Source organism: Lissotriton helveticus, chromosome 9 (assembly GCF_964261635.1).
Source record: "Lissotriton helveticus chromosome 9, aLisHel1.1, whole genome shotgun sequence".
In the NCBI taxonomy this organism is placed as follows: Eukaryota; Metazoa; Chordata; class Amphibia; order Caudata; family Salamandridae; genus Lissotriton; species Lissotriton helveticus.
The window spans coordinates 919,845,883-919,870,958 of NC_136070.1; the positions used below are offsets into that span (position 1 = coordinate 919,845,883).

The following is a 25,076-nucleotide window of genomic DNA, read 5'->3' on the forward strand; positions in this document are numbered from 1 at the left end:
GGTCTTCAGCAGGCCTATGAGCCTTTGGGCGGCGCCAAGACCCACCTCCATTAACAATGTCCCGAACATATTAATGTCTGATTATCTGCATAAATTAACAAACGAGCTAACAATTATCCACCAACAGGTGCAGCAAACCTTGCCTGACGTATCCAGGGGCCTGGGACATGAAATAAAACCTGGAGACTACGTCCTAACTCGCAACTTCCAAAGGACGAAGAGTCTGGAGCCTGGGTGGACTGGCCCCTGGCAAGTCCTGATCACCTCCCGGACTGCCCTCCGAGTGGAATGAAAACGAAATTGTCTGCATGCTCACCACTGCAAGCAAGTCCCTCCAACACTGGCAACCTGTGAAGAGGTGGAGGTGCAAGAGGAAATACTCGCGAAGGACCGACCAGCCCTGAATTGCTACCCACAAGAAGACACCCTCGAACTATCAGAATTTCCCTACCCCACGGTGCCATCCAAGAAAGGGTACAACCTAAGATCGACGAAATAAGGAGGGTGATCCAACGACCAGGCCACTAACTGAGTCAAGGTCTCAGTAGCACAGTCAACCAACGCTACCAGGAATAGCGCCAGACAAAAGTCTGTGGTCCTAACAGTCGTTGAGCTCCTCGAAGATGATGGAAGAAACTGAGCACCAGAAAAGCCGACGCAAAGACACCAAGACTGCCAACCTGCACAGCACAAAGACAATTGCACTTGTAGCAGCATTTCTCACCTGTCTCCTACTAATGGTCACATTCTGGATCATTGAAGAGAATGCACCTGCATACAGAACATTGTCACGCACCATGCAACCGACCACCAAGTAAGAACACTACCTGGTATCACTACCACCACATCTCCGAGAACGACGCAAAGAATTCTGGAATAATTCTTTCGTGCAGATGCTGCACCAGCACAATCTTGCCACCAATGCTACCAACTGTTGGGTCTGTGGGCTGTTACCACATGCCACTGAACATTCCATCCCCTTCATCCCTTCGCCCTTTTCTATTCACGGATCTTGACTTGCCTGGATGATGCTCCTACAAGAAGCTTACAAAGACAATGCCACTTCCGACGGGACAATCGCCCTGTTCTACAACGAGTTCTGGCTAAACAAAACAGGAAGAACAGCCGCTCCCTTCTGCCCTCATACCTCCAATGCGACATTCCCGATGAACGTCCCCTCCAAAGGAAGAGTGGAAATACAAGTGTTCAATATTCCTATCAGAGCCACATTTTCCTACCTGAAGAAAAGAACTGCTGTAACACTGACCGTGGCCCGATCTGTGGTGAACGTCTCTGGCCTTGTATGCATTGAAGGCCATGGAACTAAGAATGTGGGTCACAGCACTTGTAGCATTGTAAGGACTTTGAACACTGCCAACCCTCCATCGTTTGTTGCATCACCCAATATGTACTTTTTTTGTGGAACCAAAGCCTACACCTGGCTCCCAAGAAACTGGGGGGGCACGTGCTACATCGCCTTTGTTTTGCCACCAACCTACACAGCCCCTGCAGAGCATCATCGAGAAAATCTTTCTAAAGACACTGATCAAGCAAACTCTGCCGCATCACAGTTCCTCAATGCAGCAAAAGGGCTCATCCCGCAATGGGGTCCGATGGCAAACAGCCGAGCCATCAGACATCTGTCTCAAGCGGTAGAAACCGCCCTCAACGTCACGGCTGGCATCCTCACCAACAACACTGCTGAGCTCCAAGCGGTCCGTCTGGTTGCCCTGCAAAATCGCATGGTCCTGGACATGGTACTAGCGGACCGTGGAGGAGCATGCCGCATCATCGGTGCCAGCTGCTGCGTATACATTCCTGATAATTCACCTTCTGTCTATGAAGCAATCGAACATCTCCATAGACTGTCTTCAGAAATTCATCAAGGATCAGAGATTTGGACAATTGGAAGTTGGCTTTGGGGCATCTTGAAGGAGTCTGGTTGGAAAATATCAATGATTCTCTTGTTTCCAGTATTGACAATATGTGGATGTTGTTTGGGTATACACTGTATACCACCTTTGTGTTCTCTTTGCATAACCACCTTGCACCCTAGAACTATGGACAGTCAGCTAACAAAAATGAGAGTAATGTGTGATCAAGAGATACAGGACATTATGAAGATCAAAATAGACTGACAAGCTGGCTAACTTATGTTCAAAGGGGCCACTGTTAAAAGCAAAATGGCAATCGTGAACATTGCCTGCGCCATCTTGTTTGATGGAAATTTCTATGTGCACATAAGCTGCAGCCATTTTATCCATCACAGCCATTTTGTACTCTGTTGGTCACCTTTGTTTCACCCTGCCCATACTATCATCCATCTGGCCCAACCTGATATGTGTGCTGGGGGCTATAAACCCTATTGTCACGACAAACCTCAGCGCCACTTGCTGCCACAAACTCGTTTTTCCTTTCATCTCTGTTTGCAGGCAAACCTTTGAACACTCTACCCCTCACTGCACCTAGTTACACAAACAGGTTCCAGACACTAAAATGACCCTTGCAACATGATTTATTGCACTGCAAACAGCAAGACTTGTTTTTACCAACAATGGGACCTGTTATTATCAACGGAACGGCCTCTTGGATCAGGCAGGTCTCACATGTTTAAGACCCTGAAACAAGGTCCAGCTGCAAGATAAGATTGTCTATTTGACCTGGGTGGGAAGAGAATTAATGTTGGGCTTGTGTGGAAACCTGTCCGGGGCGGGGACTCCAAGCTTGTGTAACCATGTTGATGAAACAAATGCATTGTGTAAAACCTGTATAAAAGGAAGAGCCAAAAGAGATGCCAGCAGAACACCTCCCTCAGACATCCCGGTGTCTGCAGTTGACGTGGTCTCCTCATGAGAAATAAACCTTTTTCTTGTCTTCCAGTTTCCAGCGCTTGCCTCATTATTTTGATAGCGAACCCAAGGTGAATTAAAGGTGAACCCTGCACCGGGCAGCATTGGGGGTCTTGGAAGACTCGCTGCTTTTCACATGGAGGAAAAGCTGGACTGGTTTGATGGTTAGAGAATTTAGCTGCCTGGTATAGCCGGGCAATCTTTGGATGTTTGCCAGACTTCAGCCTGGAATCAGATGCAAGTTTAACTGGTTGGGGTGCACGCGATGGGTGTACAGAAAACTGGTGGCTTATGGTCAAACTCAGAAAGATAGCATCATCTAAACTATTTGAAATTAACAGCAGGTCTTTATCCGCTCTAGAGTTTCAGACAGTGTTTACAAGGCAAAGCAGTATTATTGTGAATGGTCTATGTTGGTGTAGTGGCTTATATAAATCGCTTAGGAGGTTCATAATCCTTGGACCTTTCAAATTTAGCCAAGAAAACTTGGATTTTTAGCTTAGAACCCAAAATCAGTTTGTGGGCAGAGAAAGTGCCTGGGAAGGCATATGTATCTGCGGACTGGAATTCAAGAATTTTGAGAGATTACAGTGAGTGAAGATTGAACAAGGTTTGTTTGAAGGAATTAGCTTGCTTTTGGAACCCTCTGAAGGTAGACCCTTTTTGCGAGCAGACTGACATTTCAACTGAACAAATATTACGGTTGGATGCCAGATCCAGGAGTCCTAGCAGTGAATGCATACATTCAGAGTTGGAAGGGAACGAACGGTTACTTATTTCCAACCTTCGCAATAACTGAGAGAGTCCTTCAACAAGAGAGATGCTCATTTATACTGATAACCCCGTTTGGGACTTCTCAAGCGTGTTTTAAGTGATTTTGGAAGTTGCTTGTGACAGTCCATTTTTTTCTTCCTGCTATGGAGGGTCTGTTGAAAGACGTAGATGGAGAGGAACGTACCCTGGTACTGTCAGGAACTTTCAACTATCTTGCATGGAAAGTATCAGGAGATCTTCCCAGATGTCGGGGTCCAGGAACCCTTTACTGGTATATAAGAATTTGAAGAATTTGGTTACCTTGGTGCATGAAAAGGAACGTGGATCCCGTAGAAGATTCTATAGTTGAAGTAGATATCTTCCTGGTAGATCAGTTTATATGGGGCCTTAGTTATTGAATAGTTATCTACTACAGATCAGCAGTATCTGTGGGTCACAGTCTGATTAATGGCAAGAGTGTAGGGTGTTATGCTTTGGTCCATAAGAGCATCAGATTAAGAAAACCTCCTAGACCAAGATGTGAAACCCTGTGGGATGTCAATTTGGTTCTTATCCTTATTTATTAGATGGCCAGGTACAAGATATTTAGATTAGAAACAATTTACTATGAAATTAGCCTCTTTTTATATCTAACTTTTTGCAGTTGAGCTTCAGATATTTTCGAACTGGAGGTAAATAACAGGAGCTATGACTCCCTCAGGATAACTTTACCCAAGAGTTGATTTGTGCAAGAAACTGTATGTAGTGGATTGCACAAGAGAATATGATTCTCGAATGAGTGAGACTCGACCTGATGGTGTTGACCAATTTTTGTATTTCATCTCTGAAACCTTTTTAACCCCTTCAGCGCTGATGACAAAGCCAGCTCGTCATGGGCGTTACCTGCGCTACGCGGATGACGAGCTGGCTTTGTCACGTTACGCGCGATTTTCAAATTTCAGCGCACAGCGGGAAAACCCGCTAGCGCGGTAGAGGTTAAGCAGTTACCACAGTTTTTGTCACAAGATGGGCGAAATGTCCCATGCAGCAGAAGAATGTTAATTTGTAAAAGGTTCACACTCATTCTTTTTGGCTACTCACAACTTCTGAAGAAGTGGAAATCTGGAAGATATTATGATAACAGATTGGTCTAATGCCAGTTGAACACATGTCTGATGAGATATTAGAGGGCTACCGACATGCATAATGGTAGCATCCGGTCTTGTAACAAAATAGCGATCCTCCAATTAAAATGACAAGAGAATCTGAATTTCATTAAAGACACAGAGGCTAACATTATCCCACCCTCCCATCGCAATCTGGTGGGATTTTTTCTGAATTATATAAAAAAACTAAAAACAAATTGGTAAATAAAGTACTTAGAAATTGATATATTTATTTGCCAAAGTGATAATCTTTGCATTTGAAAGTTTTTATTGAAAGCTTTGTTAAGATTGAGACTTTAACAATTTTTAATCATTTCAGATAATACTCAATGGCACAGTTCCTGTAAGAAGTTATACAGCTGCGGTAAGAAGTTACACCGTTGCGGTTTACTCAATCCTCATTAACACGAAAGGAGTGAACAAGTTTCGCATTTTAAAGAGGAAGATTGTTAGGTGCATGGACTACACGTACTGTGTGGATGTTCTATTCTAGATTGCTTTTGTTTTTATGATGCAATGGTCTTTCAAGTGCTGCCTGGAGTGGCATTAACGGATTAATGCAAAACGTTAGCCTTTGTGTCTTTAACGAAATTCAGATTCTCTTGGAATTTAATTTGGAGAATCGCTATTCTCGGGGGGAGATCAGGGTATCCTTTCAGTCTAAGTTAGGAGACCAGCCTTTTCGAGGGAGGGGATGTGGCCGAGGTGTCCCTCTCTTTGAAAAAAACGGGGTTCAGCAGCCAGGTTCTTAAGCTGCAGGTCAGTCAAATGAAAAGTCCTAACTATGCTAATTTACAGGAAACACTGCCGGCTGGAGAACGCCTCAAGTTCTTCTGGAAGGTGTGGAATGAGTTGATTAAAGGACAATTGGGTGTAACAGATTATTAAAGACGGTTTTCCAATAGAGGTACAAGAATTTCACCCACAATAATTTAGCATAACCCCTCTTCCAGTGTCAACTTTAAAAAGAGGCGCTCTGCTTCCTAAGAGTGCAGAAATAGCTACTGAGGAAAGCAATTGTGAAAGTTCCAGCAACCTAGAGAGGGTAAGGAGCTTATTTAATCCTGTGTCTGTTAACAAAACAAAATGGGGCATTCAGATAGCTTCTGGATCTCAAATCAGTGAACATGCCCATACCTCACAAAAGGATAAAGATGGTAATCTTGCAGATGATCCTCTCTTTCTTGTCATAAGGGGATTTCTTAACATCCCTTGATTTGAAAGACACTTGCTTGTATGTGCCAGTCCATTCAACATCACAGACGTTTCTACGTTTTTTTGTGTTAACAAAGAACATTATCAATTTCAGGTACTGCCTTTTGGCCTTTCCTCTTCTTCATCTTCTTCAAGGGTGTTTACAAAAGCATATGCACTACTGGTGGAATCTTTGCATTCAAAGGGAACTGAAGTATTTTGGTATCTCAATGACTGGTTAATTTGTTCATCTTTTTCTTCTACGGCTCAAATGGAGATCGGGCAAATGTGCAGAGTGGTGACACAATATGGACTGTTCATAAATCAAGAAAACTTACAGTTGATTTAATCCCAAAATCTGCAGTTTATTGGCGATCACTTCAGAACAGATCTGGAGAAGGTGTTTTGCCACAGTTAAGAATACACACTTTCCAATCCGAGTTGTATGTAGTACTGACAAGTCAGAAGCCCACGGCTCGTCAGTGGTTGAGGGTACAGAGATTGTTAGCTTCAATAGTTACAATCCTTTCTTGGGCTTAACTATACATGTACCCTTTGGTAAACTTCCTTCTGTCGAAGTGGAATGCCAGTTCCGGGGACTACGAAGAGTCCATTCCAGTGGATCCTTTCTTCTCCCAGCATATGCTTCGGTGGCTGGAGGAAGAGAATGTATTCAAGAGGTCCCTGTTTTCCTCCATTCCTGTGATGGTATTAACAACGGATTCCAGCAAACTGGGATGGGGCCATTCTGGGACAACAGACAGCCTAGGGTCACTGGTCTCCTCAAGAATCAAATGCTTCTCCATATGGAGAAAGTTAAAGGCAGTTCAGCTAGCCTAACTGTATTTTGCCGCCCAGAGTTTTCAACAAGGGGCTCATATTGGACAACATGGTGGTGGCATGTTACCTGAACCATCAGGGCAGTGAAAGGGTGTCTGCTTCAAATTGGTTAACACAACAGATTTGTCAGTGGGCCAAGTGGAATTTGTTCTCACTGAGAGTAATTCATCTCTCATGGGCACAGAATGTTACAGCAGACCAGTTGAGCAGGCGGTCTCCTGTTTTGTCAGCAATGTTATTGAGGAAGAAGGTTTTAGGGTATGATGGAGAGGTTTGGCCTTCCCGGGATAGAGCTCTGTGCATCAAAGCAGAATGCACTGCTCCAACCATTTTTCTCATTTATGCTCTCCCCAAAGCTTGGAAGAGGGATGCAATATAACTTACGTGGCCAAGGGAATTAACTTATGCCTTCCCTCCAATTCATGTGATTCAAAAGGTATTGGTAAATAAAAGGAAGGATCAGGCGAGGGTGCTGTTAGTAGTCACAGGTTGGAAATTAAGTCCATGGTACACATTGCTCCTACCGATGCAGTTCTTACACATTTGAAAAATTCCCTGAGATCCATGTCCTCTAGCTTGTCCAGTTTCCCTACCAGCTCAGAGGCAGCTTCAGTTGAAAGCTTGGCTATTGAGCAGTAACACTTGAAGCAAAGGGTTGTTCTCCAGAGGTATCCTTGTTTCTTCAGCAATCTAAGCATCTAGCAACACTAAAAGCATATTTGAGGCATTGACAATTTGACAGGTGGAGTAACTCAAAGAGCAAAACTGGTTGCTGATGGAAATAAAATTGAATTCTGGATTTAAAAAAAATATATCTTGACCTGGGGATGGTCATTTCCATGTTGCAAGCCCAGTGGAAAGCAATCAGAGCATTTCAGAATCCAGAAAGTGAATGTCTGGCCCCTTTGGTGGCAAGATTACTAAAGATTTTTTTTCTAAATATACCACTACATTGTTTTGTTAGTTTTGTAGATAGATTAAGCTTCCTTTTCAAGTTGCTCTCAGGGGAGGTCGAAATGTGGGGCATGTATGGGTTGCTGAATACAACCAGTTAAGATTGCAACAATTGTAGATTTGCTTTGCCATAGACCTTGTGAACAAGCTGATACCCACATGTGAGCGCTGTAACTCTTGGCCTATTTCAGTTAACCGCTACCTGTGATTTGCATTTCTGTATAAGTTGCGCAAGAAAATTCAAATAAAAAAAATTTGGCATAAAAAAATACCACTGAACAGGTCAACAACTCATCCTTAAGATTGGCCTTTGGTTTTAAAGGCTTTACAGTTTTCACCTTTGAGAAATGTTTGACTAAGTGTATGCAATGACCCCTGATAAATAACTGGGGTATTTGCTTAGAGGTTAATGACTGTGCCAGGGAAGTCGGACGCGGAAGCAATGGCTGGTTACTTACAGGTAATCTTTATTACTCCAAGTCAAAGACCTCCCTGTCACAGTCCAGTTTCCCATCCCTCCCTCCCTCTCTGGGTTTTCAGCTTCAATTTAGCTAGGATTGGGGTCTTCAGGAGGTTGTGTGTGGTAATTGTGCTATTTATACCATGATGTAGAGAATGATATCATGGGAGGGATGGGAAACAGGTGTTTTTGATTACTTGGTGACTTTTCTGGCAGGGGGAGCATCCACTCAGAGATTAATGACTGTGGCAGGGAGATCGCTGACTCAGAGTAATGAAGATTACCGTTAACTAACCATCAATTTCCGCTTACATTTTTTTGTCCAGGTCAATTATTTTGATGGTATCCGCACTAGTGTCGATACTATAGCCAAGCTTTGGTTAGATTATTCAAACACAGAAGTATCACATGAAAACAATCAGACTTACTGGTAATCTATCATAATCACTTCGATGATGAGTGTGTCGGTGAGAGATTGCCCTGTTTAAAAATGTTCAGATAGCCTTGGGGTGCTAGCACTCCACATCTTGTTAAAAAGTATGATCAAAGCCAGTTTGGCTTTTATGTCGTACATGTACAAGAATAGGAATACATTTTGTGAGTCACTCCTCAAGCACATATCCATGGCCTTTTTACATGTCCTCATGTTGTGTGAACAGAATAGGGTTGGAGAAGTTGCTTTCCGAGTGTCAATGTTTTGGAACATCACAACATAAAATATGTTATTGTCTCTCCACCACCAAAATTACAGAGCTTTGGAATAATTTTGAAGGAGATACTTTTTTTTTTTTTAAACAAATGCTTAGACCAAGAGAATCCCTAGTTTGAATTTTATATACAGACTTCTCTTCAAATCGGGTGTCAGAATGACTAAATAACATTTGAAGTTACCAGAGGATTTTAATTTCAAGTATTACAGCGTCCCTTTTCCTTTAATGATTGTGTTAAGTTGGTTCTGGTGAGTAAATTCTTGGTGGCAGTTTTAATTAGTATAATGATGGATTAAGACATCAAGCCAGAGTTAGTCAGGAAGTCGGGCAAGCCTATCTTTTGTAAATCTTTTTAAATGTAGTCACCCAACCAATTTCCACTGAGTTCTTGAGGTTCAGAAAGTCTGTAACAGATTTGATATAGGTTTGGACAGCAGGGTTAGTCCGTATTCTGGCAAATGGAGAATAGGTTTCAGATTAACTACGGCCTTGATGCCGAGTCTTCAAACTCGGTTGTATCAAGCCTCCCCTGAGCACAATATTTTAGCAGTCCAGCCCCCCTCAGATTCCACAGGCTCCTAATGAATTCAAGGGTATGGCGGCATACAAAATTACTGGCACATTTGGAATTCCACTGGGGTCAAAGCCCCATACATGTCCCCTTATCAAAGTCAAATTTAAACCTCCTCTGAAAAGTGGATTAACTAGAAAAAAATAATGAAGAATTGGTTTCACATGAACAACGGCCTCGATGGTAATGTAACATGTGGTTTAAGTTTCAATAAAAGTTTTTAAAACCCCCCCCCCAAAAAAAAACTACGGCCTCGATGCGGAGTATGCCAAAAAGAAAGCTGCAAATTGGGGGTGGCGCTTGGATCGTTCATCTACGGCGGCAGTTGCTGACAGTTAAGCAAGGCCACCGATGTCTTGATCTATTAGCATATACTTAGCTCACCGGGATTTCGCTAGGTGTTGAAACTCTTTGTTTTCCAAATATCATATCCGCTTCTCGTCTCTTCCAGATCCTGGTATTAAGATCAACGCCTGCAGGCAAATTATTTTGTGCGAGTTGTTCGATACAGCTGCTAACCTAATCATTTGTATAAGATCACGCTGCGAGTCAACCAGGAATATGGGTTTTTTGGTTTTGTCTCACATCTCGAGACCAAGTGGTGTAGACCAAACACTAACTGGTTTAACTCGTTTAACATTTGCAGCCACCAATGCCTGTGGAAAGTTATTAAATTGCTTTTAGGTATTCTTGTCCACCTCTTATAACGTATATTCTAGATATGAAAAGCCTATGCACTTATGTCAACCTTTTTCATTATCTTTAGACCAGGAATAGTAAATGCTTGCAGTCTGTGGACCATGGCCCATTCTCTGCAACGCAGGAAATACTCAAACATGTTTTCAGCAAACCAGGAATATCTGTGTATGCTATTCTAAGTTTCTATTCATGCCAGGAACGGCTAATAACTCGTTTGTTTTCTTCCAAGCAGAGATAACTACATGCATATACTCTGCTTGCCAAAGAAAACATGTTTCTTCTCTGTAGACCAGTATAGCACAGGCATGTTCTCTGTAGACCAGATTTAGTGATAATCCGATGGATAGCACATGACATTTTGTTTACCTGGTTGGCTTGATCACCTTACTTATCTCCTTGTTTCTCTGGGTCAGTGCATGCTGGCTACTCTTCCTCTTCATGTGTTTGTCCCTTCTCAAGAGCATGGCCAAAGTACTGCTTTCTTTCCCAGTATCCTTCCACTGCTCGAACTTTTGGAGCTTCTTTTTGATTTTAGTTGCAGCACTCCATAAGAGTGCTTGTGTTTGCAGGCCATCTCGCCCACTTCCAGCCAACTCCGCTGCTTGCCTCTTCCCTCCCTACATTGTTGCTTGCCTTCATTGTTGCTTTCCCACCCTCCCTGTGTTATTTTTCTTAGATATGCCCCCATCCTTCATGCATGTTGTCCTTGTTGCTTTACCCACACTTTGCTTGCTTGGCATCCATGTTGCTTTGCCCCAACCATCTCTTTTCACCATCCATGTTGCTTAGCCCCCACCCTCCATTTCCACCACCCGTGATACTTTGCCCCATACATGTCCCCTGATCAAAGTAAAATTTAAACCCACTCTGAAAAGTGCCATCCTGACCTTTTCCTTGACAAAGTCCTACTCTGAAAACGACCTTAATTTCCACCCAGGCTCTCACCTAGGCAAAGTCCTATCTTGACTCCATCTGCAAAGCACCTCCCAGACACCACCTTCAAAAGACCTACCCTGGCCCCATCCTACAGAACACCACAGTGGTGTACTCTCCCCATGAGAAATGCCCTGAGCTGTTAAGTGATTGGGCCCCAGTAGCGCCCACACCTGAAAGATAGATCCCTTTGTTTGCCATTGCTCTGGCCACTGCATGTATGCTCCCTCAGTATAAATTCCGTAGGAAGAGAGCAACCAAAACTAGCCATATTTATAGTTAGCTCCTTTGATTGCAGAAACTAGCAACTATATACTTGGCTTGTTCTGAAGCTTGGACATAAATAAGCCACATAATTACTAACAAGGAAATAACTTCTGGGTGAGGGAAGAGGCAGGACTTTCCTACAGATTGGGATACGGATGACATATCTCAATTATGCTCTTTCCTGACTGCATTAGCAGCCCCTGCCTCCGTGGGTTCCAGTGTACATTTGTAAGATAAGCTTCAGTAAGGAAAATAGCCACCAATCACCATTCAACCATTACCCCAATCTGTTTCTCAATCATGGTGCTCTTAACTCATTCATATTAGAAACAAAGATGCACCTGACTAGAAGTGGATTTACACATTAAAAAAATAGGTATTATAAATACCAAATTTGACAGAAACAGAAATATCAGAATTAGTTTATCAGCATTGCTTTTGTGCATAAGTAGTGAACTTTGCTTTTACACAATCTTAAATTTCAGGGTTTTGTGTTTACATTGTTATGACAGGCATGAGTTCTCAGCTTGGCTTACTTCTTAAAATAAAAAAACTACAAGAGTGAAAGGAGTGAGTGAATCAAATGTATATCAACGAACTTGATGGCACAATTGAGCAAATTTGGAATTTTGAACTCTGGCAGAAACTTAAATGTTTTGAGATATAATGTAAAGGTTTGCATTGGTGAAGAAAACAGTGGTGGTGTACACGTTTGCACCAACATTTTATCGACTGGTCAGTGAAAAAACAACATTTGCAGTTTGTGACCGCTGAAGACTTGCAATTTGTTCACCTGTCTGCCAGCGCACCAGTCTTTTTTTCACTAGTCCATCTGCGACTATGTGATTTTTGTACTGGTTGGTGAGTTTGTGACAAACACACTTCAGACAAATGTATATAATGTGACCTTTACATCGATATTTGGTTCTAGGCAAAGATGACACAAAGGGTTGTTGAAATTATTGCAACACAAATAGAAAGCATCTATAACTTAGTAATCATTTTCGTTACCCCAAAGAGCATTCGCCAACCTAAACTTGCCCAATACATTACCTCAATTACAAACCTGAGCTTCATGTATAGATTAATTCCTTTCACTAAAGAAAGTAGTACATATTCTTGGCATGACTTCACTAATGCCAAATAGTTTTTTTTTACTGCTAATCCGATTGTTTTTAAAGCCTGCAGACACCAGTAAAAACGGATTGCAAAGTCCTTTCCCAACACAATTAGTCAGCCTCCCTACCTGCCTCGCTTTTTCCAATGGGCACCGTCTACACATCAAGAACGAGAGAGCTGCAATCAGAGCCTACATGCCTTCAAAAATATGCTGAAAACACACAATAATAAAAAAAACTACTAAACCGACAAAAGAAACCAGCGACTGAGTTTTGCTCTTGTGGGATTCTAGTAACCCCAGCGATCTGTGGACTTGCACCCCCCTTCTGATGACACTACGCTCCCCCCAGGGGGGCACGCCCCCTAGTATGATGACCACTGAATTACATGCAATAAGGTGCAGGGGATACTGCTACAAAAGGCCATGTCCGCATGTATCAGAGTAGCTATGAACTGTGTTCAATACCGTGGGATGATGCTCACCTGAGCAGACAATTTGCACAGGACATTAATAAATGTCCCTCTTGCATCATACCCATGAGGAGTTTGAGGGATGGTCCCCTCTACCTATTACACTGATGGGCAGAGTAGCACTATATAAAATGATTGCACTCCCACGGTTTCTGTTATGTACTGCAAAACAAGCCCTTTGTTCTTCCGCAGATCAATTTTTTTGCAGGACTGCAATCAATGATGATGTTTATTTGGGCGGGTGGACTCCACCCCAGTGTACAAGGGAAGGCAGGGGTTCCTGACCTTCAATTATATTAAACACAGATGGTGCCAATTGGAGTGGAACTTTGGAGACAGGTAAGATTCAGCCTTTAACCTTAAATTTGAGCTCCTAGAGCAATAATTGGAGCTCCTGAATGGTGGACCCCATGGTCCTTCCTCCGATAACAAGAGTCCTAAAAATGAGCTTGCGAGATACCCTACAGTACATTAAGTGGCAGGATAAGATCACTGGAATTACTTTGCTGTGGGCAGGTACTAGATTAACAAAAGTGATGTGATTAGCCGGATTCCAACAGTAGGATCTTATTGGGAGCTTGAGATGGGGGGTGTTTGGAAACAGAGACACAAAGTCATTTTTACAACTGCACTGGAATATGACTTGCACAATTCCCAATCTACAGATATTTCCAACATTGCCATGCCCAAAAGGCAGCGCCTGAGAAAGTCCCGGCTTCCAACCCACTTGAGGCGACACTCATGTTGAATCCATTGGGTTGCAAAGAGATTTGTAGGTATACAGAGCACTGATTCTTATTACTACGGACCATCTTTTGAGCACATGGACCAATTGCAAGAAATAAATAGAGAAATGGCAGGAATCTGAAATGACTGCCAGGATATTGGTTATATCTTCCTTCCTTAGACTAATCCGATTTAATTAGTTCCATAGGACCTACTAAAGCCTATATGTTCTGTGGAGGATGGTAGGCATTTGTGGTAGCTACAGAGGGGATACACATACATTTTATAGAGTAAAATGTGACTATCACACTATTCTGAGATTCTGGAGAGAATTACACATGTTCCTCAAGAACAATATAAGTACCCCTCTTTACTCAAATCATAAAGTGGTGCTGTTGGGAATCATGGAGGGATGACCGAAGGACAGGGTTCAGAGAACCCCGCCAAGAGTTTGACTTGTGGTAGCTAAAAGAGGCATTGCCAGGTATTGCTAAAGAGACATTCTACCACAAGTTAGCAAGCAACTGGTATAGAGGTATGGACTACTGTGCTGCTGCTGCAAACAATTGTATATTAGTTGTGAGTCTGCAAAAAAAATAAAAAAAATAATGAAATACGGGGCTGTGCAATCAAATAGACAGTTAACTAAGGTTGAGGATCCCCTCCCCATCACTGTATTATTATCTGTTGAGTTTGATAGTCAAGTTCTGGCTTAGTCAAACTTGCCTTAGAATAAAAAGGCAACTTTTATATTCCTTTTTTCCACTTACGCCATTTATTTATTTTTATTTATCAGTCTTGATTTTAGGGCATGGTAAGCTCTCGGACTGTAGGGAATTATTGAATCTGTGGTGAGGTTGTGTTGTTCAAATTATTTCCTCCATTATTTCGACAGTAGATGTCCTCAGCTCTGTATCTGCAGCACTGTCCGGCTTTAGTTGGCCTAGGGATCTGGAGGACAGTCTTTATTGAATGTGTGCAGTTATCTAGGACTGTTTGAACTACTTTGGACACGTTGCTTATTTTAGACAAGAGTGCTATGCAATTAAAGTTCTAATTAACTTTCTCTGGCTCTCGAACTTTCATTGAGCCTACTCCATCAATCCTATTCTTATGTCAATTGTGGCTACACTGGGCTCAATCACAGTGTCATGCAAGTCCAGGGTTTCATCTTCCATCTTCACAGAGTGTAATGATGCATTGGTGATGGCATCTATAGTTCAACACATTGATCTCATGAATGAAAGCACTGACTGTACGGGGGTCTTGTATGGCTTGCTACACTGCCTGTGATCCTGTTTGTTAATATTTAAGCTCTGTAAGATTATTTTGGAGTAAATTTAAATATCTGGTGGCTGGGCAATGTGTCACTCAAGGGTGATTCGCAGAAAGGGAGAAGTCCAAAGACGCAAATATGTTTATTTTGTTTATCTCATCATTTCTCATCATTTCTATATGGAATCATATGTTGAGGAATTTGGCTGAGGAGGATGCTGCACTGAATCTCTCAGCCAGGACAAGTTTATGAGGCCGAGGATTGATTGTTGCACTGTTGATTAGGTGATGAGCTTGCAACGTTAAACATTTTGTAGATGACTATTCGTTGGAAGGGCCTTGTATAGATAAGCCTATACAATCTCAGTTTTCTTTTCCTTGACACTGTTCTTGCACTTCTATTGTGGTGCTGTGGGCATACGGGTTTGGGTTCACTTCAATGTCTAGACTACTAGTCCCTTGTAGGAACTAGGTTGGATTTTTTGGTAGCTCTCCCACACAGTTTACTGCAAGATTTCCATTGAGGATGTATGTTTCGCTCAATTCTATAAAGATTTCTGCTTTTTCTTTAAAGTAGGAAGTTACTTTGTGCTTCTGTTCTTACCATTATTCTGTCCCGGTCGCTTGATTTCATTGATTGAGGTGAGAAAGCCCTCAGGGTTTCATCTGGTAATGTTGGCAATATGTCAATCGGGTCCATTGCTGTTCCACAATGGTCTTTTACTTTAGTAAGGGTTAACGAGAAAGTTTGGTATTCTTCTTGAAACATTTCAACATGAGGCTGGGTTCTCATACCTGTTGATTAGTTATTGAGAGCCATTAAATATTCATCCGGTGGGGTGGGCATAGGGTATGTTTCTATCATGGCTGGATCTTGTAGGGCATTTTCCCAAGTCTGATCAATCTTGTCTTAGTTCTCGTTGAGCTCATGATGAAACGCTGCCAGGTTAGATGTCAGAAGCACAAAAGAGTATTGGTTCAGGGTCAACTCTTCTGCTTGAGATTGCTCTGCACTCATCGTAGATCAGAGGGTTTCTTGAAAGGCTGACACTCTGATAACCTTTAAAGAAGGGCTGAATAAAGTATATTTTTAAGGGTTTGAATCGGAGAAAACTGAGTATTTGCTACTTAGCCCTTGGTATCAAGAATGTCGGGCTGGGATTTGAATAATCACAGAAGTGCATCAAGGCACAGAGCCTTGCATATAGGTTCTTTTTTAGTTAATAATAGTTGGTAATATATTTGTTTGGGTGTCCTATGACAGACAACCCATGTGGTACTTTCAGTTTCCTGGCTTAGCGCGTTCTCCCCTTTAGGGAACAACACATGTGGTAAGAGTCCAGTCCAAACCAGAGGTCTACAGCCCAGAACCATGCAATGTAATGCAGCCTGGTCAACGAGCCACACCGAGAGCCTCCTTTAAACCGACGGTCTTAATCCCTCCTGAGACCAGGTCCCATAGCCTCGCACAGCACAATGCAACACACCACGCTGCGGCGTCACATTACACTCACCAGAGACCTCCGCATTGGTGGTGACTGGCAATGTCAGCTGCAGGTTTCCCGATGAAAGGTGGAGACCAAGACAATGCCAGAGCGCTAGCTGTCCTTAAATAGGCACCCAGGGACAAAAGAGGGATTGTGGGTGATAGGGGGCACAAGTGCTCCTGAACAATTCGGTGTGCCGTAATCCAGGGGTCCTGGTTGCTTCCTTCTTCTACGATCCTTGGCAGTCAGGGTGAAACAACTTTAGTAATTACTCTCTTTTTAAACACAACAGCTGCAAGGCATAATTAATAACTAAGTAGCACAGCAAGAAAATTTGTTTTCAACCCAAACTTTCCCACTTTTATGTCCACTTATCTACTGTTAGCTGATGGTTTCAGTTCAGTGCCAAATCCTTGTAGCAACTGGTGTGCTTAATCCTGAAAGCATCATTACAAGGTGTGCATGGTGCTCTACACTAACCTGCTGTTAGCAGGTGTGGACTCTTCTGCCCCTTTTGCCTGATTCAAGGCTCTACTCTGTCCTAGCAGAAGCAGGTTGCCATAGTGCTATGATCTAATCTGTAAGCAACCAACACGTTCCATGTTGTACTTTACCCTGAAAGTAGAAAACCTGTTAATGCAATGCAGAAACTCCATTCTACATGTGCATGATTATCACTGGTCGGGGTGTTTGAATACACCACTTACTATGTGCTTTTACAACATACAGTTTGATCTGGAGAACTCCTGAAACACACATTCTTACAATTGTGGACTAAAGCCCATCGCTGAAGAGACTTTCTCCTGTAACGTAAACTAGCCCTGAAGAAGTTCCACTATAGAAAAGGAGTGAAATGCATTGGCGGCTTTCATTTCAAAATGGATTGACGAACAAATGAAGACTTTTAAAATGAAATATGGTTCTCTTGACTTGAATCTTATATAGCAAATACTTAATGAGTGTGTGCAATATTTTTGTTTTGATTGTATCTGCATTTATAGCAGCAGTCCCTTATGCGGTGAGGACTGATTTGGAGACGCACCTCAGAAATATAGAGGACAGGCATGAAGTGTTCTTGCTCTTTATGCCACTGCTGCTATTGTGAATTGTTGGATGCTTTATGCTATACCATGTTTTGTAAGCAAGTGCTTTTGGGGCTGTAAACGGTGTATGGTAATGGAAGTGAGTGGTTCTTTCCAAAAGCTTTAAGCAGGCACAAGGGGTTCAATTTTCAAATTGCACTATGATAAGATCAAAACAAGCACTGGCAAATCCACCTGGTCTGGCTTGTGTTAGCTGAATATGTACTTTGTTGTTCAATCAATCAAGCATTTATATAGCGCACTACTCACCCGGAGGGTCTCAAGGCGCTGGGGAGGGGGGGTCCGCTACTGCTCGAACAGCCAGGTCTTGAGCTGCTTCCTGAAGGCGAGGTGGTTTTGGGTCAGGCGGAGGTGGGTTGGGAGGGAGTTCCAAGTCTTGGCGGCCAGGTAGGAGAAGGACCTTCCTCCTGTTGTGGCTCTTCGGATGCGGGGGGCGGGGGACGGCGGCGAGGGCGTGGCTGGTCGATCGAAGCTGACGGGTGGGAGTGTGGAAGTTGAGGCGGCTGTTGAGGTATCTTGGTCCTTGGTTGTGTAGGGCTTTGTGAGCGTGGGTGAGGAGACGGAAGGTGATTCTCTTGTTGACCGGGAGCCAGTGCAGGTCTCTCAGGTGTCCGGAGATGTGGCTGTGCCGGGGGATGTCGAGGATGAGTCTTGCTGAGGCGTTCTGGATCCGCTGGAGTCTCCTCTGGATCCCTCCTTGGGTGTACGTTGTGCAGCATGTTTGGATGTAGAAATTGAAATCTCACATACAGGTATCAATTTGGATGATTGGCACCTGGAGATCCATGCATAGGTATGCTTTTGGAACTGTGGATAAATGTATGTAGATTGAGGTGCCAAAATACCTTTGTGGCAACATCGGTAGGAATGTGGAAACATTTTAATAAGCATAAATGGCATTTAAGAGAAAACACATATTTTGGTGCAGGATAACCTTTCGCTCAACATTACTGCTAGTGCGGAAACACCAGAAAGAGCACATAATATTTAGGTGCGACATCATATTTAGTTGCTTGTAGTGCATGACAGATGGAGGAGAACACAATGTAAGCGTATCTTAGAAATTTAGGAGGAAATACTCAAGTAATTAAAAAGTTTTGAGAGATTGGCAATGCGGTTTTTCAGATGTTTGTAATGGACCTTATGCGGTCCTCCAGGAGGTTATAATCTTCCCTTTTCTGAGGAAAATATGTGAAATATGATTCTAAGTGAATGGGTAAGGGATTGGTTGAGTTATTTCACCAGTGTTTCCAAGCCAGTAACTCAAACGGCAATCAGACATCCTGAATTTTGGAGGTCTGTCCTAGTGTCGACACTTTTATCAACTTTAAATGTACCTTTTTTTTTAGGGCCAGGAGTGACTGAGCAAGAATATCAGCACTGTAACATTACACATGCTCACTTCCACTGGTGCCTCCAGTAATGTTAAGTTCCAGACTAGTTCTCACCCTAGTAGCCCCATGTCTGTTGAGACAAGTCTTGTCTACTGTGTTGTTTCTCTTTGCCATGACTGGCAATCTCTGCAAAAAAGGAACAAATGCCGAGACCCCTCCTGACAGCGTCCGGGTCCTTCCAGTTGGAAGAATCCTTCATCTCCAAGTTTAAGTGATGTCTGCTCAGTGACCTTCTGGAGTCCATCCTGACCTATTCGCTTCCTCCTAAAGCTCTTGTCCGCGATCGTGCATATGCTAATCACTGGTCACCAAGAGGTCCATATTTCTCTCACCGTACATGATGTTAACAGACATCCCACTTACAGTATCCACAAACTTCAAATCACTTGACAAGATAGCACTAAATAGTAACCCAGAATATCTGAAAATCTTCCCAGTTTCGTTTAAGGGCTGGCACAGTAAAACTTGGACTGTTTTCCTTTGAGGTATATTGCTAATCTGGATCAGTTACCTTGCCCATGTGATGATAGGAATGGGAAGACAACAATCCACTTTGTTTGTGAAAATTTTATAGCCTATACACTAACCAGTTCTTGATTCCATTTTTTAAGAGAACGCGACCTATACACCTAGAGGAAGCTTACTTAACAATCCATAAGTTAGAAGAAGATGAGCTAATTGCTCGTGCAGGCACCTTTTTAAAATTGTCGGTATGTGCATGAAATTCAATGTGCACCTCATGATGTTCGATTTTTAGTGAATCATTAGATGCTGTGGTTAGGCCTTCTGCAAATATTTGTTTTTAAGCTAAATTGATTGTCATGTATGATTCTGTTTTTAATACGTCTATGTTAATGGATTGTTATATTCCCCTTTTATTATGATATGATCTATGCTTTTTATGGATATTTCAAATCCGAATAAAGATGTGAAATGGAATGGAAAACCGTCCCAGGTCGCACCCAGGCATACAGGAGATGAACTGAGAAGACAAGTAAGCAATATTCTTCTATGCCCACAACTTCTGGAACTATCTATACCATCAGTAAAGACTTGACACCACACTTTGGCGCTTGAGGAAAACGAAACACCTCATCATCTAGGCATATCAGCGCACAGCCTACCATGCCTCAAGTTAACGTCAACAGTTTGTAAGTACATTTGTTTCAGACTATACTCAAGTTTTACACCAAGGTCTTTGTAAATACTAGACCCTCTCCCTGTGTCCTTGATCTAGAAGCACATAATCCATTTACTATGTAACATGCACCAAATACAATAAATACAATAAAACTATATTCTGGGCGATGAAAAGCCCAAAAAGGATAGGAGTGTTTCATGCACTTTTCCCTAGCCTTACAGTCTGCCAAGCTTGTCACTCTCTCCTTTCCTTCCAGAAATCCTGGAATAAACAAAGAATTCAGCATCCAGTATCGTCAACTATGCCACAACACAGCCCCATCCTTTTGGGGGCCTAGAAAGCTGGCGACACATTAAAACAACCACTCATGCATTATTAGGTATAAAAAGTTGGCAGCATACACCATGGGATTAGACAATGTCATGCACTGTCCCATACTGTTACCGAAAGAGACTCTCACTCATGTGCCATTTCAACAGGTCCACTAGCACTACAGAGATACAAGAGGGTGTGCAAATGGCAGATCCATAAGCCCAAGTCTCCTCCCACTTTTGGGCTGTAAAGGTAAAAAAATATATGGATGGGGGAGGGAGCAGGAATGACCATGTCGGTTTATCAGGAGTACTAAGCACACACCAAAACTGGAACAAAGAATGCATGAACACAAAGAAAGAAGAACCATGAATACACAGACTTGCACACTGTAACCAAATAAGACCAATAGTGGAGCCCTTCCCATGTGAAACCCACAACAAACAGTAAACTAGTTTACCACTCAGCTGCACCAATAGGCCATGTAAATAAAAAGAACACACTGTACAAAAAAACACGTAAACATAAACCCGAGGTTCACGGCTTGGGTATATGGCAGGAACTGAATGACGAGTTAAGTCCTGAAAGTGCCATAAATTACAAGTTTGGGGAATGTGAGACCTGAATCCCATCAGCTGTACATTAGTAAAATTTTTGTGTAAGCACACATTGATCGCCCACTGCACATGCCAACACTATTATGGTTGATAATATGTTTTATTCAACTCAACATGTAAAAAAAGAAAAAAAGAATGACAAATTGGCCAATAATAGGCTGTGTTACTTTAAAGGACTTAAGGGGGAATGGCGGGGTGGGCAGCAGTCCGATGAGCATTAAAGAAATACTACAGAAAAACACGTTTTAATGATCCAAATACTGTTCTATCTCCATACGTAAACGTGGTTACTTAAAGAATTATCTTTTGCATGTGCGTCACACTTCACCATGGCTGAAATCAACCAAATTTGTTTAAATCCCCGACGATTTACAAAAATAAATACACAAAAGTGACTTATTCCAACAGGACAAACACTATAAAACAAAAGCATTGGCAAGGCTTCCGGGCCCTTGTCAATGAAAATAAAACATTGGCTAAACTCAAAAATATTTTGTTGGTCTAAAAAACTGTACAAAATGTCATGGTACTCGCCGATATTTGTTTTCGATTTGCTCCTTGCAAAACGGAGGAATACCATCTATTATCCAAATATTATCCAATGGCTGGGATGGGCTTGCGCATTGCCCTGTGTTGTATGCTGGCTAAAAGTAAATATAAGTATACAATACATTCAATATTTGTAGACTCAAAGGGTCTTGGAGGGCTAGAAAAAGGTTACATTGTAAGCCATAATAACCACAAAGGTGCTTAAGTAAGCTACTGTAACAGAGAGAGTGTGGTAAGGCTAAAGTCACAGTCACTTGCAAGTGTTGAATTGTTGAAACAAGTGTCCATCTCTGCTCCTGGGCAGATCGGGAATGGCGACCTCCTGAAGAGGTGAAGTTTAGATGCGTGGGAATAGAAGGGAGGATACTGCTAAACTCGACAAGTCTGGATTTCACAAAACAAATCGGAAACTCCACGTAAAGCACAAACACATTTTCAAATAGCGCAGAGGGTTGTGGGCGGCAAAGAAGCCACACGTTTCCAACTGTTGACATTCAGTCTACATCTGCCATCAAGTAAGCAGAACAGGCAACGATATTGGACATGCGATGTAAACAGTATACTTAAAGCCCGCCGGATCTTAGGCACTTGTGTTACTTTGTAGACTCAGGTGTTGCAAGTTCGTGAATTAAACTACTGGGCACTTTATATTTTCATTTTGATGGGTACTGCTGTGACATTCACGGTTCCCCCCTGACCCAAGTCCGCCCTCCAGGATGAGGTGTCCTACACCTTCATCCTCCGCCTTGCAGTGTGACGTGCAGGAGTTAGCAATCTAAAGCCCCTGTGCCAATGTGCCAATTGGGGTGGGAGGGTCTCATACAGTACCCTCTAGATTTCTGAATCTGCTTCTCTCGACCTGTACTGCCAAGTCTAATATGCCCACCCGCAACCCAACAGCCTGCTGCCAGGGTGTCTGTCTCCACCTTTGATGTGTCCTCCACTGTAATGTCCATGAACTCGTACCCTCACTTGATCTTCGATATTGTGATCCCAGCCCACAAGAAAGGATTCTCGAGTATGTTGCATCCAACACCCTTCGTGCCACTGACAGAGATGTACTGAACGCACTTATCTCTACATTTAAAATAAAAACACCCCTCCAGTCATGTCTCCCACGATGACGTGCCGTATAACCCCCAGCCACCTTCTACTTATGGTTCACCAGCCCTACGATCGGTTGCAGTCCTCTGCCTTCGATAGCAGGGTAGTACTGCTCGCTACATCCCCCTACCCCCTTGTGGTGTCGGTATGTACACTTGGGCCTCTTTCCCGGCTTGCCTGATACCCTCAAGGAAGGCGGGGCCTTCTCGCCCAGAGGGAGTGGGAGCTGCTAACCCTCCCTCCCAGCCCCCGGCTGCCCCTCAGTGTACGGCGATCTACCGCACTCACCGTAGTGTGTCTGAGCGGCGGCGGTAGCACGGGGTCTCTCTGCACGGGCTGCCAGGACCCCGGCGGCGCCTGATTCGGAGAAGCACAAAGGAGGGGGGGCACGGAGGGGGTCACGGAAGGGGGGGTCAGATAAATCGAAAGGGAAAAGAACCGGATTGAAGGTTAGACACATAAAATGAAAGGGGAGAGGGGTACGGGGGAGGGGGGTAACCCACGAAGGGCTATTAACGGGATGGGGGTCCCAAAGGTGGTAGCGTGGGGAGGGGTCTCCGGGTATGGGCGGAACTGCTGAGGAGAGAGGGTGTCGAAGCAACACTGGTGGAAAGGGAGGAGCCAGGCTGTAAGGGAGGAGTCTCTGAGGGCACACTGAAAGCAAGGCGGGGAGAAGGCAGCACACTGAAGGAAGCCAACGAATCGGACGAGTAAGGCAAGCGGCAGCCTGACAAGCGGCCAGAAAGCAAAGGGGTGATAGTGTGGAGGAGAGGGACCATGACTGAGGCATGATGGAGCAGTCAGCACCGCGGGCTCTTTGCCCTTTCCTCGCACTGACGTAGATGAAGTTTTAAACTATAGGATAGAATAAGCTACTATTGCTTTAAAAACCGGATTCTCCTATCGTCATCATCGTAAACGTTTGCAATTTATACAAGTGGGGCATTTCCGTTAAGTTATTTTGCGTGAACGATAGAGGCAGTCACAGCATTAACACCTATATCACTTTGTTTCTTTTCTTTCGAATTTTACAGTTATACACTTATTTAAATGTCCTCCTTTTTAGGTTCGGGTTTGACACCTTGTTACAGACGCAATCGATTTCATAGTAGGGAGTGGAGGTTTAAGAGCAGAAAAAGCCGGTGCGGATTCAAAACAAGGATGCATGTTAAAAAGGAGAGATCCTGCGACCAAGACGTTTGCTCACACGAACTTTATTTATTCTTCAGACCAAAGGGAGCCCAAGGGACAGCAGCCTCTTCCACGAGAGTCCCGCAGCAGCTGCATGAAAGAAGCCTCGCCTGGAAACTCACGACAAATACAAGTTCCAGAATGCAGAGCGTCGGCATATTACAAAAAATGTCGGCATATTACAAAAAATATCAAAACGTAGGTAAGTGAGAGCGAAGCATTGCATTAACATTACATGACACATTAAATACTTACGGTGAAACACCACGCATAATAAATACCAACCGTGTATGCATACCTATAATAAATCCTAATAATGTATGCATAACATCACCTTCCCCGTTACCAAAACAAACAAAAACAACAAAAGATAAAACACTATGCAAGTTTCTTTAGTGCAAATAGAAGTCCATAAACCTGGTACGAATAGCAACATACCGAACAAGTCTCCAATTACCAGGAAATGTAACAACATTAACATTAGAACTATGTTATGAGAAGTGTGCATTTTCATGTACATAGTCAATGTCAGACCGAAATCCAGAAACGGAGACCACTGAACCTGCAGTAGGAGTCCCTTTAGAAATCGGAGAACCTGAAACCGAAAGAGCAGGTGAATTAACATGCAATGTATTATTGGCAGTTGCTTGTGCAGCATTATCCTCATTACTGTCCAACCACCAAGCAGTGTCTGAATCAGAAGAGGATTCAATAGTGAGGAGATCCTTAGCTTTCAGAATCTTCTTTGCTTGTTCTTCATTCAGTTTTATTAAACTCCTTTCACTTCACCATCCCTTCCCCGAAATGAATGCTGAACCTTTGGATAGCTTCAGCACTTGAATAAGAGACATGGTATTTGGATTCCCCTTATTATTATTTTTTTTGAACTGTAAGGTTTCCTAACTAAAACCCAATCACTAATTTTAATCTCAATTTCTTTCACTTTGTTTTTTGTCAGACCTTGCCTTGCAAAAAGCTCGCTGTTCAGATACTCTGTTCAAGACTGCTTTTTGATCGTGAGCTGAATTTCTTTATTGGGTCCTTCACCCGATCAGGACATAAAATCAATCTTGGTGCTCTCTTGCGTAGACACTCTAAAGGGTAAACTCCAGTGGTGCTATGTGGTATGATTAAATAAGTCCCAAACTTCTGTTTGAAAAAAAAACCACATAAACCCCAAATACCAAAGCT

General features: G+C 43.0%; 1 protein-coding gene across 1 annotated transcript in view; it reads right to left on the bottom strand.

Annotated features, from left to right (window-relative positions):
* The window catches only part of BICRA (BRD4 interacting chromatin remodeling complex associated protein), a 478,150-nt gene extending 455,101 nt beyond the window's left edge, over positions 1-23,049 (bottom strand). The window contains exon 1 of the mRNA XM_078661098.1: positions 22,983-23,049. The gene's annotated coding sequence lies outside the window, so the exon portion shown is untranslated. The remainder of the gene's footprint in view (positions 1-22,982) is intronic.
* Between the last annotated feature and the right edge of the window lie 2,027 nt (positions 23,050-25,076).